This window comes from Anoplophora glabripennis, unplaced genomic scaffold, assembly GCF_000390285.2.
Source record: "Anoplophora glabripennis isolate ALB-LARVAE unplaced genomic scaffold, Agla_2.0 scaffold105, whole genome shotgun sequence".
NCBI classification, from domain to species: domain Eukaryota; kingdom Metazoa; phylum Arthropoda; class Insecta; order Coleoptera; family Cerambycidae; genus Anoplophora; species Anoplophora glabripennis.
The window spans coordinates 271,434-289,332 of record NW_019416276.1 but is presented as its reverse complement, the minus strand read 5'-3'; the positions used below and the strand labels follow the sequence as shown (position 1 = coordinate 289,332).

The window sequence follows — 17,899 nt, the reverse complement described above, 5'->3', positions numbered from 1 at the left end:
AGTTCATGGCAAACGATATTTATTTAGTCCAAATAAATCCTTTTTTCAGGTAGGGTTTAATTATGTTATACAGGATATTTCAAAAGTTATGGTCAATTGTATACGAGAATCATTCCCATTTCAGCGTCCTGTATATCCTAAACAGAATAACTTAATAATAATTTTTTGCAGGCATAACTTTTTGATATTGATACAGTTTCACGAAAAAGTGCTATTTCTTTATTATTGCAACAGTTTACTATAGGGCGAGTCAAAACTCGAGCACGTAATTTTCTCAATTTTTTTAAATGAATCACCCTGTATTTTATTTTAAAAACTGAAAATACGCTTTATGTTTTTTCATTTTTATAAAACATTACCTATAGATAAAATCATTAATTTCTGAGATATTTACCTACCATTAAATAATTTAAAAGGAGAGTTTTTAAAACATTCCTATTATAACAAGTTGGTCCTGGGCAAATGACAGTGTGATAAATTGTTATAAAACATTACAAAATATCCGTTGTTAAGACGAAATTCTTATAATAGTAACCAACTTGTTATAATCGTACAGAAAATACAAGTAGATTTTCGAAACTCGCAAGGTATAGTACTCTACAAGTCGTAATTATTGATTTTTGATAAAAAAAAATTTCGAATGTAGGTTAGAAAAAAGGTACAAAATTGCATAATTAGGGATATTTCAAATAACTTGGTATAACTTTGCAAATAATGGATAAACTAAGGATATTGACTGTAACTTTTCAACATTAAAGTTGATAGTTACAAAATGTTGCAATTTTTTTCCTAGTGACCGAAATGTTTAAATTTGCCTTTTTGCTAAAAATCAATGTAAGAAGTAATTTTTCACTTTTTATTAATTTTTTTTTTAATTTGAAAATTTTATTTTTAGCAATAATCCATACTTTCTTCATCAAAAAAACGTTAATTATTGCAAAAAAAAAATGAAAAAAAAATAATGAACTCGAAACTAGTCGCTGATAAAAGTCCAAAATTCGCGCAGATTCCTGCACTTGTTCCAAAAATTAAAAAGTGCTCAGACCCTTAAAAAAACATAACCTGTCGTTAGAAAGCACGTTGAAAAGGATAAATGGCCACACGGGCATGGTAGGTATACCTACTTAGGTACTAGAAAGTGACGATCCGTTCTCTTTACCCTTTACCTCTTACAGAATTCCGGTAATTTCTTTCTGGCATTTCGAGAAACGTTCCATTGATCACGCGAGGGCTTTATAATTTATTTGGCCGCGACCGATAGACATCGAACGACATTAAATCTCGAGGTTCGCGTGCTGATCGTGCGTTGATATCTCCAGCGAAATGCCACTATACGTCACACACATCGAGAAATCTAAGGAACATCTTTCCACTGAACTGGAAAGTGACTCTCATTCGGTTCGTTTAGGAATCAAACGAGAACAGCATAAATTGCGATGTCAATTACAATAGTGCAGGCATTTGGTAGAGTTAGAGGTACCTAAATATATATATGTACACGGAAAGAAATGGGCTTATTAAACTGTTTATCTAGAATAATGTGTATAGCGCATATTAAAACTTTTATAACCAATATACAACTTTTATTAAAAAAAAGCAATCATCTCCATACTCATTATTCAATCAGTTTAACTGGAAGGTGCCTAATACACCTTATGCATCTATGAAATAAAGGTTATAATGAATTACTTATACATTATTAGGTGTTATAGACTTTATATTCCAGTTGTATAGTAGGGAAGATTTGTTGTATAAAGACCAGTATCCGAATTTGTATATAACGATTGTATTAACAAAATTATTCGTTCTTATACTGAATATGTTTCCGTTTTTAACGTGTAAAACGCATCTTATAATGGTTAAGTGATCGTCACCTCTCGGTGCATAATCGGTTATGATCGTTGTTAAGTTATATTCATAGTCTTGTAATAATAATAATGTCAGACCCGAGAGCGAAGTGCGCCGACTCAATAAGAAACCTGGCTATTCCAGCCGCTGATTTAGGGTTCGCCGCACGAGCTCATCCCTTCTCCCTTGTAAGATTTCAGTAGCATGCTATGCATGAAGCAGAACGGTACTCAACTATTTTATACAGTCCACTTTTATTGTCCATACATGTTCAATCATTGTCAAAATAAACACACAAAACCACAACGTCTTTATTATCTTTACTCAAGAAGAGAAAATACAACAATCGTAAAATTTCCGACAGTCCGCTGTGCGTCGACTTACACACGTCTAGTTTGATGAAAATGGACAGTATATGCACATGTTTTGTGGGATACATGATCATATCGCGTTGTGTGAAATGGAAAATTATTATGTAAGTAACTAACGGTTTTATTATATGGAAAGAAGCTCAACCTTTCTGGGGATGCTTCATTCTTAAGGTGGAAGAGTTATAGTGCAAATTCTCATGTAATACAAGAAAATACAGGTGCATCGTTGCTAAGAAAATAAACTGGATAGTTTTGGGAGCGATTTGTCATCATTTTTAGTGCTTAAAAGTATGTTTTATGTATGTTTACATTAGAACCTTAGCTTGTAATTACAGTTATCCAATAAAATTTCTGAAAACTTAATGACATATATTTTTAACATACAGAGTATACAACAGTTTAATACATTTATTATTATAAAACTTATAACCAGTACTAGATGTTCTAATAACGATATGGAACACTTTAACAGTTATTGCTATTATTTCGTAAAGGGTATAAAAAACGTTGTGTACTAGTTATACAATAATTTAATAAAGAATAAGGTTTATAGTCACTATACAACTGTGCTAGCAATACGCGTTTTATATCCAATATTCACCTGTTTAACTGTCACATATAGTATACAATGGTCTTATAATGGTATATAGAATTATAATAAAGAATAAAACGCATTTCTTTCAGTGTATGTATACAATAACATTTTATAAAATTAGATTTGAATGGTTTTTGTGTCAATTAACGTTTCGCTGACTTGCACAATCTTTTGCAGACACTCTGGCTTACATAGAGACAACAAAAAATTAAATACTTTTGGTCAGATGTACATATCTCCATCATATCATTCGAAAAACGCGAAATCAATTTCTCGAAAATCGAAAATTCAAACAAAACAAAAACTAATCGACAAATCGAAAACTGGATTATTTTCTCGAATTCAGAATGAAAAATACAAATATTTTGATTTTTTTGCCAGGCGTGGCTACTGTATGACATTGATAAAGAAGTTCCAAACTATTTTTCTTAGAAACAAAATCACGCATCAGCTAAACATTAATGAAAAAAATATATGTTTCTTATACATAAGCCACTGATCAAATTTAAAAATAAATATTTAGTAAACTATTTTTTCATACCATTCACAAAGCGTAGCTTCAGTGCAACGAAGTTTAGATGCGGTGAAAATTTTATTTTAGTCTAACAGTTGATTACATATCAGTCTCTACAAACTTTAATTACACTGACCCACAAACAGAAATCGAATAATCCTTTTTCCCAGACTGGGTGACTTCATGTTTTTGGGGTCGATGATCACGATCCCGATGTCCATATCACCCCATCAAGTCTAGATCAAGGTCAAATGAAGGTAAAACACATTAACTCGAATGTTACAATTTTACGACTCTGGACTCTGAAATAGTGGAAAATTTTACGTCTGAATACACTTCGACCTCGAACCGACCTCTAAAGGTCATTTGCAGGTCATCTGTAGTTCCAATGTTCGTTTTTGGTATCCCGACTGATATCTCGTATGGGAAGCAAGATATCGGATTAATGACTTCCACAAAAGTTGTGGGAAACCTCGGGGATCATCAACTGGTTACCTTGGACCTGACTTTGAGAGTCTACTTCAGGGTCAAATAGTTATTTAGGGATTCGCGTCTTTTGTATGTTCTACACAGTGAGTAAACTATACAATTGCTTCAAATATATTCACATATTTAAGATTCACCCTGTATGTGGTACAACTATGTACATACTAATATAGATACATTTTTCAACCTTCTAGATTATCGTAAACACAAAACCCATCTATCTGGATGCAATTTTTGGCTCGATATTTTAAGGCCGATACATAAATTAGTTTTCAGAAAGACAAAGACCGAAGGACATAAATAATTGATAAACCCCACCTGACCTCCCTTTCCATCCATATACATAAACACTCCCATTGAGGTGAAGTCCGTGCCGCAATTACGCAGGCAGGACACCTGGGCTCCATTACGGCGCGGACCCGTCGCAATAAACCCATCGCCGTGGTCATTGTGCTGCGTAGATGCTTCTCGCGAGATATGCGTTATAATTAAGAAGCCGTTGCCGCCGTATCTTTTTTTTTTGTACGACTGCTGTAAGTTCGTCAGTGCCAAATTTAATGTTGCCTGGTTAAAAAAATACATACCTGTGACTGTTATACAGGGTGTCTCTAAAGGGTCTATACAAAGCGAAAAAATAAACAACATTTTCTTTAATATTTTTCAAGTATGTACTTCAAGCTAATTTATCGACGATTTCGTTGTATCTTCTAGATTCTAGAGGGTGCCACAAGCAACCATTAGGACTGCTAAAACTTTTTTCTGACCCGGTGTATTTCACTTTGGCACGGAAAAATCTATTCCCCTAATTTTTGTGCTTAAAAAAGGTACGACATGCTAATATCTCTAAAGTCAACCGTTTTCAACAAAAAGGCATTTACATTCGTAAATAACAAAAATCGATAAAGACACGTGGATACATCTTACAAAAAAATTCGACAAAAAACGAAACAGCACAAATATCTCCAACTTCCAAAGTAAAAATATACTGGGTGCCCCATTTAAAATAACCAAGTTATTGATGTTTAAAGTTGAGAGAAGTATTCAGCAGTTTTTTGAACACCCTGTATAATACTAAGTGACGACAAATATAACAATTTATAACTTCAAGGATCTAAAATACACTCTCCAAAGCTGCTTCCGTCAAATTATTTTTTTAGTGCTATTATTAAATTTCTACGCTAAGCCTGCATTTTCATTAAAATTGAAATATCTCGCAAACAATAAGTCCTAGGTATGCAGAACCTTTAATAAAGTTCACCTATTTTTTACGGTGCTTTCAAAAATGCCGTATAATACAGGGTGTTCCATTTAAAAATACATAACTTTGATATGGTACGCTTTTCCTGGACACCCTGTAATGCAGAAAAAATAAAATGCAGATTCCTAGGTATATATGCAATAGAAAAGCCTTATATAAGAAATTCATATATCCACGTTTTGTGAAGAAAATTGAACTTCAATTTTGTAGCGAAGAAATAAATCTTAGTACGGTCCTGGTCAAAAAATGTCATGCCATTCGAATAACATCAGCGCACGCTTACCGAACCGAACTTAACAGAGAGTCAAGCTTTTGCGCACATCAGTGTTGTCAAATTAAAATGTATGAAATACACACAAGAGATAAAATGTTTTAATGCAATAATAAATAATTTTGGCCAGTTTAATACAATCCTCTCATTTTAATTAAAAGGAAAAATAAACATAAAATTCAATTAGTTATTTCACTGTAAATGATAATTTGCAATCCCAGACAAGAGGTTTGTAGAAACAAAGTACATGGTGTTACAGAAAATACTACTATTATTGTAGCAAGTGATAGGTTCGATCACGAAAATCAAAAAAGATGCAAACTTACCGCAATCGTTCGATAGTAGTAAACGTATTATTGTTGTCCTCGTTATCCATTGCCGATTTAGTTAAGACAATAACTTAAAAAATAAAAAATAAGAATCGTCTTTAATAAACACTTAACGTCTAAACAGTAGAAGCGCGATCTTTTTGACACAACTTAGCAGCAATTCGCCCGCAAGTCAAACGCGTACTGACAGACTGACACTGACACTAGTGACACTCCACAGGTGCCGTACGGAGTGCGGACTAGGTCAATGTTTTTTACGCTATGTAATTTTTTGGAAAATATTTTTGATACTCAAATCTCATAATCGCCTTATGGTAGCATATATTATTTTACTTCATTTATTGTCAAGAGTCTAGGTTTTCAATTTTCTGCATTAAAGACGCCACACCCTGTATTTCAAAATATCTTTAATAAAATTTCGCCGTAATCGACCTACACATACCCATTTAAACAAGTTTCTATAGCATTTGCCGTTTGGTCCCTAGCCACCGAGGCGTTACTGGTGGCCCACCCTGTATATTGTAAAAAATAAAACTCAAAACAAAGTAAATCCTAGCAATTTTTTGAAAAAAAAGTCTTATTTTTCATCCTCACCGGACACGAATGTAAATATCTTCACTTTCGATTTACCTCCAGCCAAGTCCGGCCAATTCACGATAAGCACACTGACTGCAAAACGCAAAAAAAAAGTTTCAGACTCTCATTTTCTCGGAATTTATTCAATCCTATTACACAATTAGACGTCTTAACTTGTCACTTTTTTTCTTTTTTCCGAATCCAATCCTTTATAAATGGTATCGATCGCGAACGAAGAGAATAACGTTCAATTACAATGCCGACCCGTCGCATCACAGATTTTTTTTTTTCACCACCGGGCGAGCAGGGTTAAGCACTGTTTAAATATGCGGAGAAGAAAAGCACACTCATTGCCTTGTAGGCGCTCAAGGCCGCAAAAGTAAAATGTCTCGTTACCGCCGCCGACTGTATAATTACGCGTAAAACCGCAAAACCGCTGGTGGAAAACCATCTCGCGATATCTGTTCGCTCTCGATGGGTCGCAGGTGGTCCGCTGTGGCAGGATTCTGGCGGTAATTCCACCGTCCTCGCGGCATAGGCCAGCCGCTCACCGCTAATTCTACAAATCATATAGTATACACTGTACAGTGTGTCCAAGATAAGGATGGGATAGCATTAGGATCTAGGAAACGGTAAGATAGGGGTGACTCTAATTAGAAAAAAATTGTGTTTTTTTATACCTAACTATAGGTTTAGAAAGTTTTAAAATTCCAGGTAGTTCCGAAGATATCCTGAAAAAAACGAAATTTTGTAAAATCGTTTTATTTCTTTTCTGGCTTTATTCGAAAACGAATTTTAAAATAAATTGAATCTTTACATTGCCACTTTTTTTGCTACATCTAATGACACCAACATTGTTTGCAGTCCAACGTTTCGTATTCGAAGGGCCATTATCAGGTTAATTTTTGTAAATACGTCGCTGCTTTTTTCATGACAAAATCTAGTCATTTTTAATTCTGAATTAGATGATAGTACCATTGTAATCGCTTAAAAAGATTTTTAGCCTGTTTTAGCTTATCATTTAAAATTTTCCCTGAGTACGGCTCTGAACGCTTTCAAAATATCTATTGGAAGACGTTATAACAGTATAAAAGTCAATACAGCACAAAATATCCAACCTAGATCCTAATGCTATCTCATCCTTATCTTGGACACACTGTATAGATGCATGTGTTTTTTTTTTGTAATTTTAATAAATTTCAAAAATGAATACGCAAGCGGAGAAAAGAGAGAAGTTGGGTTAGGGCAGATATTTTTTTGTGCAAGTCTATTATTCAGACGTATGATAATAATAATACATAATAACTTTATTTTCACATGTAAAGCAGAGACACAGAAAACACATTATATACAGTACAAAAAAACAGCAACATGCAAATAAATATACATAATCCTGAATGGAAAACAAAATCGAAGAAAAGCGTGTCAGTGTCCCATTATACTTAAAAAAAACCGAAAGGAGGTGAATCCCTCTTGCAAAAATAGTGGAGGTAAATTTTTAAGATAACTAAAAGGGTGTTCAAAAGGTTTGGAACCCCCCTTCTACCTCAGTATTTTCTGAGATAGAGGGGGAATTCTAAACTTTTTGAACACCCTGTATATGTACATGAATATTTTGGATGAATATGCATATTCATCTTTTATATTCATAAATACAAGTTATTCAAACACTGCCCTACTCAGGTTACAACCAACAAAAGAATAATGTTTTCTTGATCTTTTGGTAGTTAAACCAAAATTTTTTTGTGTAATTTTTCACCATCATTCAACCAATATTTCATATATTGTATCTCTTTATATTTCCAAATATTGGAGGATAAGAAAAAATACGGGGACCAAATTATTTCTTTTTACTAACAAAACACGGAAAATTTTCTTCAGTAAGCAATTTTGGTGATATTATTGAAGTCAACTGTATAAAATTTGGTTTGATAGTTACTATGGTCCCAACTCAAACCAGAGATCATTTGATAACCTCTCCATTCTGTCGCCTTTTTCAGGACAGGCCGTCGCTCTAAAATGTCGGCCTGTTCGCCTCGTATCCCGACTATCAACAGTAATACGTATAAATTGTATAAGCAACCGGCATTAAATCCGTATTATCGCGCGGCATGCGATGCTTTTCGAAATCCAGGTGTTCCCTCTGCCGGGAAAAATCGTAAATCGGTCTCGGTACTGAGAAAAAAAAGGCCTTTTATTTAAAGGATGGTTCAGTTAATAACGGGCGTGGAGGTCGTAAATATAATTATTAATAACAGAGTTGGAATAGTGTTTCTGCGAAGAACGGGTGTGATAATTTACAATTATATAACCTACGATAACGTCAATAGAATAATATTACGAAATAATTAATGGTTCCTTTTAAGGCGTGCGCCATTATAATCTCTTAACCGAATAAGTAACAAAGAGGTTGGTTAAAATTACGAAAAAAAAAATTGAAGGTGAGTATAAGTCGCATGGTCCTGAAATCTCCGGAAGCGTCTTTTTTATTTCTTCAATACATCTTTTATTACTAAAAGTATGTAATAAAATTTGGCACATGTTTCAAAAGTTGGTCTACTTGACTTTGTGATTTTACAGCCAACTTCAAATTCTCTAGCGAGCTTTTGGATTAAGAATAGGCTTAGGAGTTCAAAAATGAATTTATACAACGTCTATGACGATATTAAGGTTCACCATAACTCTGCATATCAGTTTAAAAAATAAACAAAGTTGCAACACTTCTAACATCCTAAACAGATCCTGAAATCGTAAGATCAACTGTATATTTTTCGTAATTCTTTATATAAATAACTTTTAAAATACCTTGTGTAATTTAAAAGTATTTTTTAATACCACGGACAACAGATAAGACTCCTTAAAAATCGATCCATGAAAAAACTAGCTGTAGCATAATAATGTCAATTTTTTTACACACTTTACGATAAAGGCACAAAAATAATACTTTTAGATAGCTTGAACCTTAAACTAAAGAAAGGCACTCTATAAAATGAACTGTTTTCGAGAAAAACGATTTTTGTTTAATATGATTTTTATTACATCTTTACAGAGAAATAAACCGATAAAATTTGCATTCTTTCTGTGCCTATTTAAAAAAATTACACTTTTATTTACATTTGTTTTTTCCTAAAAATAATTCAATTGCACAAAGCATTTCTAAAGCTATTAAAAAATAAATTTTCAAGGGCCTGTGTCTCCGTGGGGAGCCTCTACGGCGCCGTGTTGATTTTTCTACACTTTCCATTTAAACTAAAACCATTATCATTACCTGCATATTACTGAAATATTCATTAGATAGTACATTACGCTTCAAAGCAAAATGCCACACGTCAATGGCGTTGATTTCTGCATAAATAACCTGATTGTCTAACGGTAATTTATTGCATAAAGAAACAACGAGCGTATATTGAGATCCCAACTATCTGAAAGTGTCTGATTTTCATCTCAAGTTGATGAAGTGTGACGCGACCTGTGTGTATGGAATTAAATTGCCAATTGCAAGTGATATAAAGCCGCCGTGCATAATATGTATTATTTAACAGTATTAATTTTAATAGATGCTAAGTCTGTATTTGAAAAGTTTAATCTATCACGACCTCAATATTTATGGGCTTTATGTAAACACCTGTGGGGAACAGAGGCAATTGCAAAAAAAAAATAATAGTAAGTGGGACGAACATATGAAATATCAAAACAAAGAAAATTAATAACCACCATTCATATTATCCCTTTTATCAAATATTTTTCTATAATTTTCTGTAAATTTTAAAGTAGACAATTTTTTTTCGATGTAAGTATGAGTTTTGTATATTTATTTAAAATTTATGGACCACAATGGATAAACTCAAGATATTTATGATTTTCCACTGTTAAATTTACTAAATACGACTAAATACTTTATTAAGAAATATAAAAACTGTAGTATAAAGTTAAACAATTGAAAATGTAATGGAAGATGTAATTTCTTCTTCACGTGATGATTCTAGTACCTAATGCAAATACTATTAAATTTAATTTCAGTTAAGAATTATGGAAATAAATTTAATAATTTTTGAAGATGAATCATTTTCTTGGCAAAACCCTTAACATGCTGTCCCATAAGAATTCTAAACACTAAACAAATTTTAAAAATAGATCTAAAGATATGCTTTACCAATACTACAAGCAGTAAAAATAAGATACAATTAAAAATTACAATTTTTTTTTTAAAATATAGTTTTACGTTAAAAATGTAAATAGTAATGTAGACTTAGTGCACGTGCAGAGTCTAACAGAACCGGCGCACTATAATTCATTTGGATTTAGGTATGGACAAAATTAAGTAGCGCCTCGTAGAAAAAAGATAAAAAAAACAAAAAATGTCCTCTTAAAGCTTAAGTTGAACAGATTAAGGGGAAAATAGTCACATTTCACCAGCACCACATTTGCACCCTCAAAATTGATCCCCAAAATTATAATTTTGGAAAAAAAATTACATTTTTTGCTCTCTCGTTTGCATTTTTTTTTAAATGATACATACAATTTTTTTATAATTTTTGAGATGAGGAATAATCACATTTCACCAGCACCACATCAGCCTCAAAATTGATCCCCAAAATAATAATTTCGAAAAAAAATTTACATTTTTTGCTCTCTCGTTTGCAATTTATTTTTTAATGATACATACAATTTTTTTATAGTTTTTGAGATGAGGAATAAGGATCCATTGTTTAAATTGAGCTAAAAAAAATTAGAACCCTTAAATTTACGAATATTTCAGTTTATGATGTTATTAACTCTGATTTCTGCTCTTATGCATCGATTTGCTTGAAATTTGGAAAGTAGGTGGGGAATAGCTCAAGAAACAAAATACACCCATGTTGATATATATTTTTACCCTGGGGGTGGTTTCTACCCCTTTGTAGGGGTCAGTAGTACGATAAAAGAAAAAATGCAAAGACTATTGGAAAAAAATCCAGGATACACTATTTTGGAAAACGTATGTAAAGTTTTATCTGGTACATATCAGGAGTTACCAACAAATATATTAATTAATAATTCATGTCTCAACAATTTGTCATACTGTCCATTGTCAACAGTAGATGTTGAATGGTTATTTTCCCTACACAAGTTAATATTAAGTGATAAACGTATCTGTTTCACTAAAGAAAACTTAGAAAAGCAAATAGTAATAAGTTCTTCTTCCTATATGCCATGGAAACCTTGTCTTAAAGGTTTATCGGGTAAGTGGTGTCATTTAAATTTATATAGGTATTTTATCATCTACTTAGTCTTGCTGTTCGGTAATAGTACTATGTTGCGACATATTTTCTGTAGAGATATTATTATTTTCATTCGTAACCTGAGTACGGTCCTGTTAAACTCCGCGCCACACTAAGTGTAGTAATATGTTAGAAATACGCAAATTAAATGCAGTTTTTTTAACTTAAGTTTAAGCAAAAAATATCCTAAAAAATCTTTCGATCGAAATAAATCATAATTTGTTTTAAAAAAGTTAAGCTTTTCCTTTTGGATCGTTCAAATTAACGAGCGCTTTCATACAGAAATGGCAATTCTAGAAAAAAAAAATGCTTTTAAACTTAGTCAAATATATGAGACCATTGAATAACCCCATGAGGCAAACCTGACCATATCCTGGGACCGCTTGTATAGCGCGAGGTACAAGCTACGTACACCTGTTGCGAATCGCTTCCAGCGAACATCCATCACCTCGCGAACAATGCAAAAACAGCTCGCCTAAATTTGGCAACACCCGTATTTAGCAATGAAACTGAAATTATTTATTCATAAAGCGTACAATGATTTCTATCGAATCCCAAGGTTAGACCCGGAGTCATTTGAAAAATATTGTTTCGCAAAACGTGCTCTTGTCCCTAAATGTTTCATGTTTATATACTGGTGTAATTTGTCTATATAATAATTTATATGTTGATACGACCACGAAGTAGTCGCGGTTCTCGGAAGGAGAGGTATTTTGTTCCAGCAACATTTGAGGTGCTGATTTAGAATCCTGCTGCACTTAGTTTTCACTGATACCGCAACCGAACGATACGGCATGGGTAGAGTTACAAAGGAAATATCACATTTCGGAATGCTTTGCATTATCGGCTTTCCTGTTATGCAAACTGGGGGAAAAAAACTGTAGCGCAAATAACAGAAAAACATCAAATGTAAACGAATTTTTCTAATTGCGATTTACATTAACTAAAACTAAATCTAATTAGCGAAATCGAAGTGAATGTGGAAACGAACGTATCTACATAATAACCAAATTTAATTGAAAGCTCCCGAAAGCAATTTTAATTTGATTTCGATTCAATTAATTAAATCTGCTATTTGCCAGCAATGGAATCTAGTGCGCCAATATTTAATCGCGTGGAAAAACGTTCTGCACAGATTGATTTTCCGCATGAGGTCCAAAGTGTATTGGACACAACAGAATTTAAAGTGACTCGAATTTATAGAACGGCAAAAAGTGTAAGGCCCTGTAATTGTTACAGGCCGTTTCAAAATTGCAAACTTTTTTTACAACACTTGGTATTATTCCAGACAAGCTGTCACTGAATATTTCCAAGGCAGATGGCTACGAAGCTCTCATTAAGGAAATATTAAAGTACCAGTACCAAAAACAAAAACAGGCGTGTCAATTTTTATGAAATTATTTTATCAAATCTGGGGTACGCATTTTCGTTTTTAATTGATTTATTTGCATCTTTTATTACTGTTAAATGTCAATTATATTTATCGGCAGATCAGGAATGATGCAAATTCGAATCGGTGTGTCCGAAACTTTTGTCGTTTTTTTGGTGTCCGCGGCAGATGTTTCGGGTTTACGATATCACACAGCTGATTAAGAAATTAATATTTAAATTAAGAAGACCTGAAGGTTGCAACCTCGCAAGGCTCTTAATGCGACGAACATGCTGGCGAGATGCTGGCCATTCTCATGTTCCACTTATCAAAAACCGCTACTTTATTAATTTTTTTTCCTCCTCTTTGCGCAAATAGTCCATAAAGTAAAATTAACGAAGTATTTACATCGGCTATGTGACTCATGAGAATTTAATTAAAAGTGCTGACTTATTAAAAAATCGACTAAAGTCATAGTAATGTCATTGACCGTTTTCTACCAAAATTTCACACGAAAGTAATATATAAAATTGATTTTTCAAGAAATATATACAGGGTATTAGAAGTTTGACTGCCTGAATTTTAACATGATTATTTGGATGACGTGAATCTTTGGGTACTTTAATTACATATTTTTCAAATTCATAATTTGATTCAAAGTTCCTGTTTCAAGAGATTCATAATTACTAAAATTCGAGCTAAAATTTAAGTACTACAAAATCGATACATTTTATTTTATTTATTTTAAAACGGGAAATTGTCTTGAAATTTACTAAATGTTTCACAATAATAGTTTACATTTTTTCCGTAGGACAAGTCTGCCGCGTGCACACATGGTATGCACAAGCTGTGTAGCGTTAGATTGTAGATTGTAGATGTAGCGCGAAACGCTATTGCCACGTTGCCGTTGTGATGAAACTCCCCAATATTAATACTCGATGTATTTTGAAAACTGTAACCTTACGCCCCTGTAATATACAATTTTTTTGTTCATTTATGATTACTCTATCTCTATTCTATTATTAGCTTCCGTATATTATACTCTATTTCAAATGTATTCAAACAATTTTTTAAAATTTTATTAGATGAAATCTTCCATACCAAAAATCCAGATATGCAAATGATATCTAGACAAGACTCCTCATCACTGTTGATATCGGGAATAATCATAAATAATTACTGATATATTGTATTAAAAATTTCTTTGAATTTCAGGTTTTTTGTGTTAGGTAATTATATTTAGACATATCATTTTTGAATTTTATTTTAGACAATTATTTATTATTGGCTGTTTACTAGGTATTATTGGTGTTAATAAATGCTAATTAAGGTATATAGTCTATGATCAAATTATAGAAGATAAATCAAACTAAGAATTGTCAGGTGGGATTGCCAAAAAATAATTATAGAAGCTCGTGGACCTTTTCAAAGGAAAGCGAAAATTAAAAAAAAATCCTATTTGTTATGATTTCTGAAAGATGGTCTTTAATTTTTGAGACTTGCCTTAACCAAGGATATACAGGGTGGTCCGGATTTTAATAGACAAACTTCGGGAAAGTACTAAACAACAAAAATTAACAACACTTTGTTCTATGAACATATGCGCAGAAAGCCGCCGTTTATGAGATACAGGGCGTTGAAATTATCAAAAATAAAACAATTTTTTTTAAATACCTGGAAAACCGCTTCATCAAATTTATCCAAATTTGGTACACATTTTTTTTCGAATATTTCTCCTAGTTCTGTATGCACACAGTCCAAATCCAAAAGCCAGTGGTGGACAAACAAGGACGTTGTTTCCTTATTTAGAGTAAAACTTCTACGCCACTGAATTAATTGGTAATATGAATACATACATAACGGTCTGAAATATTCTGAAATATGTTTATTTTCATAGAGCAAAGTGATGTTAATTTTTGTTATTTAAAACTTTCCCGAAGTTTGTCTATTAAAAAATCTGGACCACTCAAATTTGTTTTATTTTTCCCTATTTCAACGCTTTGTTTACTTGAATAATATGTCTCATAACTCGTAAACCATTCACTTTTCGATAAAAATAAAAGAATGTTTTTTTCATCCGGAATGTTTCAGACTATTATAAAATGTATTCATATTACCAATTAATTCAGTGGCGTAGAAGTTTTTCTTTAAATAAGTAAACGACATCCTTGTTTCTCCGCCACTGGTCTTTGAATTTGGACTATGTGCTTACAAAACTAGGGGAAATATTTGAAAAAAAATGTGTACCAAATTTGGATAAATTTAATAAAGCCGTTTTTCAGATATTTAAAAAAATTGTTTTATTGTTGTTAATTTTAACGCCCTGTATCTCATAAACGGTGGCTTTCTGCGCCTATGTTCATGGAGCAAAGTGATGTTAATTTTTGTTGTTTAGTACTTTCCCGAAGTTTGTCTATTAAAATCTGGACCACCCTGTATTTAGAAATCAGTTGAAAAAATCAATTGGGTAAAACACATATTTTGCTGTGCAGATATGACCAAATAATCTGATTAATAGAAACAAAAATTATTTGACCTAACTAATTAGTTTTCTGCGTGTGGATTTATCCGCAAAGACAAACTTTTACGTTACGCATAGTAATTATGTAATAATTCGAGGTAAGTATACAGGTAATATACTTTCAATTTTATCCTTATACCACTAGCGAATACATTCCGCCAATTAAAATAATTACAGATGAAAACGATTGCAGAGGTATCTGATAATTACTTTTTCCCTGGAGGATTATAAATATTCCTTTAAAATCTATTGCGTAAGTTCACTACAATCCGGAAAAATAACTGTCATATTCTCGCGTTAAAAAAAGATACTGTAGACTACAGTGACACATTTAGGAGGACTTCTTATATCTGTTTGCCAAACTACAATTCTGTTGGCCTGTCCTTAATGCCTCGCATTTAGTAGGGCACCTAAACTGGGACAAGTTATTGGCACGTCGTTAATTGCACATAAAAATATTAGCAGATGTTTTCACTCGTCCTATTCAATACAACACACGACACCAAGCGGTAATACAGCATTCAGAATCAATTAAGAGACACGGTCCCTCATTAATCAAACAATGAATTTGGTCACATGAAGGAAATATTTAATATAAATGAACATAATCAAAGATATGAACATGAAAAAAAAAAATGATTGGCGTACGGAGAGTTGTGTTGGCCATTTCCAACTTATAAAATTTTCTAACTAAGGCTTATTTCGATATTTTTTCGATATATTTTCGTTAATTTTAACGCAATTTTACTGTTAGTGAAAGTTTCTTGCGCAGCAAAATCCTGTTTGTCATGTAACTTATTTATTTTTTACTCTTTTTTGTTTTCGTATTTTCTTTGACTTTCTACGAGACCACTTCTCGTTGTGAACTTTCTGAAAACTCTTCAAGATTTTATATGCTCATTCAAGCTAAAGAGATTATAGTCCATGAGCTTTAGTTTAAGCTGTTGAAGAAGCCCTAGGTGCTTTGGAAGCGGAATTATGACATTTAAGATTTTTTAATTTTCAAGGTGTCAAATCCGTGAACGGTCATTTTGAGCAATTTCTCTTCTTTAGTTTAAAATCGCTGTAAACCTGATTCTATAGCACTTTGAAACTTCTCCAAAAAACCAAATTATAGGCCATTCATTTTAATTTGATAACCTACTACTATCATATTGTCCTGGTACCTTTTTCTTTAAATCCTGAAGAGAAACAGCCAAAAATGTTAAAAAATCTTCTTTTTGGGGAGACTCTCGACTTAAAATGGTTGCAACTTGGATTCTATAGCACCTAGAAACTTCTTTAAAAAAAACAAATTGAGGGTTTTTTCTCTACTTTAATAATCTGTGATAAATATTTGTCCTAATTTCTTTTACAATTATGTTTAAGGAGTAATGTAATTGGAGGAGTAATTTCAAAGGATTTTCCATATAGGAAGCTTTTCGTCGATATTTTTTCATAAAAGTACATCTTCAGACCTTCAAAAATCACCCCGGTTATTTTCAGTAGCCCTATTCTATGAGGCGCTACAGATTTTTGTCCAATTTAGGTCGATTCAGACTATAGTGCGGCGTACTAATTTTTCACAACATTCAATATTTGTGTGAAGTAAATCCTCATGTTCTACAGAGATCTCAGTTCCAACAACGGTTTTCAGTGAATATGTGGTGTGGTCTTTTGGTAACAGAATTTTGGAAGCATGTTTATTAGCACACGGAAACAACTTCATTTTTGTAAAGCACATCTTTTAATGGTAATTCGTTTATTCGTTTAATTTTTGTGTCACTTTTAAACGAGGTTTAAATAAATTTCAGCGTTTTCGAACACAAAATTTAAACAGCCGCACCAGGGCTTTAACTTTGTTTAAACATTCATGTGATTTTTTTTTTCAATTTAAAACGTAATGTTATTAAATAAAAGTTGCTTATTTTCGTGCCTTGTATCGCCTTTTTCAAGGAAAAAACTTATTTCAGAAATACCCTGTATATGAGGGCATGTACCTATGCTATTTTTAAATTATCTAATAAGTACCTCAAAATCGGAATATGGAATGTATAAAATCTGTTGGTATTATCTAAATTATAGGATAAATTGTAACTACTTCAAAAAAATGTAAATTTAAACTTCTGTGGCAATATTACGTATAGGTGCATGGAAAAAAAGTAATTTTTGAATATTCACTTCGCCGTCAATTTGGAGTTGCAATAAATGAACTAAAAAATATAACTTTCTACTCTCATATGCACGCAACAATTAGAATTATCTCACGACAGAAAGTGAATTTTTTCCGAACTGAAAAACGTTAAATTTATAATTTTCTTAATTAAAATACTAAAATGAACCGTTACACACTATTATTTTAATTTAAATGAAACAATTTTTACACAAGCCTAGACATATTTAAAAAACCAAACTATATATCACAGAATTACATTTTATTTGACAAATATCATTTTCCATATGAATTTAACAATAAAGTACTCTACTAAAAATGTGCATATTGCAATGCAATTGAAACTAT

At 32.3% G+C, this 17,899-nt stretch overlaps 1 protein-coding gene across 2 annotated transcripts in view; it reads right to left on the bottom strand.

Annotated features, from left to right (window-relative positions):
* Positions 1-17,899, bottom strand: part of LOC108903194 (CCR4-NOT transcription complex subunit 6-like) — a 340,221-nt gene that overhangs the window by 193,550 nt on the left and 128,772 nt on the right. The window lies entirely within an intron of this gene.